We start from the raw sequence: 1,351 nt of genomic DNA, 5'->3' as shown, positions 1-1,351 counted from the left end.
ATTTTATTAACTTAATATACTTTGTAGAACGGCACTTTATAAAGTTCGATCCATTCACTTGTATTAGCTTACTGGCACATATTCCACATTCAATATGGCGGACGCTGTGACGTATCACAGCAACGGGCCGACCCGCTCCATAAGGCGTCTACTATTCATGTCTGTGATAGAGACCGTTCGTTTTCCTGTTGATCCGGAGAAACTAATTTTTCCTATCGCAGCCAGCGTCCCTGAACGACTCTGAACCCTGATTGGCAGCCGCAGGAGCCAGCTTGCAGCGGTGGGCGGGGCTTGCTGTCACTGGACGTGTCCGCTGTCAGCTGGGCTCAACAGGTCTAAAGGTACCGAAGCTTCTAAACCGGGCTTTGGGGGGTTCGTCCGGTCCGGAACCGGTTCTGATCGCTGCTCACCAGGCGGCACGCGGCCGCTGCCGGACCGCAATACGGTTCTGTTCGCTCCGCCGGCAGCCTGCTCCGAGCCTGTTAGCTTAGCTCTTAGCTTCCAGGTGTTTTTAAGCCGCTGAGTGACGTCACACAGTATAAATAACGGCGCTGACGTCAGAGGCCACTCGGAAGTTTGCTTCTGTTCTTTTAACTGATTAATTGGAAGAAATGAGTTGAATTTGTCACATAAATGAAGTTTAACGGATTTAGTTTAAATAAGCAGTGAATGTTCCCTCGCTGTGACCCGGAAGTGGAAATGTGACCTCTGGGTTTATCCTGGAGGTCATGTGGAGCCTTTAAATAGGCTGGTATTTATTACCATGACTTCAGTCAGGTCCACACAGTTAAAGGATCAGGTTCTGGGCTCTGTTCTGAAACCGTTTGGATCTGAAATCTTTCTTTTAATCCTTCATTTCAAACATTTTTTAGAAAATAATCATGAAACTTTCAGAAAACAATTCTTGATATTCTGCCATTTTAGTCACAGCGACTGTCAGTTGTAGTTTATATGGAAAAGTAGCCCTTTAAAGGGCAAAGGTCACGAGGTTCACTGTAAAACATGACAGACAGAATAAACTGAGAAAGTTCTGGAAACAAAAACTATTTATTGGTTTTATTCTATTATATCGTTGAATTGAACAGCAGTGAGTTTCCAGCTGGTTCTGGACCCGACCAGAACCTCCTGAATCTGACCAGAACCTGCTCAACCCGACCAGAACCTCCTGAATCTGACCAGAACCTGCTCAACCCGACCAGAACCTCCTGAATCTGACCAGAACCTCCTCAACCCGACCAGAACCTCCTCAACCCGACCAGAACCTCCTGAATCTGACCAGAACCTGCTCAACCCGACCAGAACCTGCTCAACCCGACCAGAACCTGCTCAACCCGACCAGAACCTGCTCAAC

General features: G+C 47.4%; 1 protein-coding gene and 1 long non-coding RNA gene across 7 annotated transcripts in view; one reads left to right on the top strand and one right to left on the bottom strand.

Annotated features, from left to right (window-relative positions):
• The first annotated feature begins 153 nt into the window (after nt 1–153).
• LOC106939200 (hamartin-like) overlaps nt 154–1,351 on the top strand; it is an 18,325-nt gene continuing 17,127 nt past the window's right edge. Inside the window, exon 1 of one of the 2 annotated variants that reach the window (XM_015021517.1) lies at nt 154–341. The gene's annotated coding sequence lies outside the window, so the exon portion shown is untranslated. The remainder of the gene's footprint in view (nt 342–1,351) is intronic. The other variant, XM_015021518.1, reaches the window with a different exon arrangement.
• LOC106939202 (uncharacterized) overlaps nt 341–1,351 on the bottom strand; it is a 6,891-nt gene continuing 5,880 nt past the window's right edge. For all 5 annotated transcript variants that reach the window (XR_001422781.1, XR_001422780.1, XR_001422783.1 and 2 more), the window contains exon 3: nt 341–1,342. This is a non-coding gene — a long non-coding RNA (uncharacterized LOC106939202). The remainder of the gene's footprint in view (nt 1,343–1,351) is intronic.

Source organism: Poecilia latipinna, unplaced genomic scaffold, assembly GCF_001443285.1.
Source record: "Poecilia latipinna isolate Pla-1442-1.1 unplaced genomic scaffold, P_latipinna-1.0 Scaffold2799, whole genome shotgun sequence".
Classification (NCBI taxonomy): domain Eukaryota; kingdom Metazoa; phylum Chordata; class Actinopteri; order Cyprinodontiformes; family Poeciliidae; genus Poecilia; species Poecilia latipinna.
Note: the sequence above shows the minus strand (reverse complement) of the source record. Positions and strands in the feature narration are given on the sequence as shown.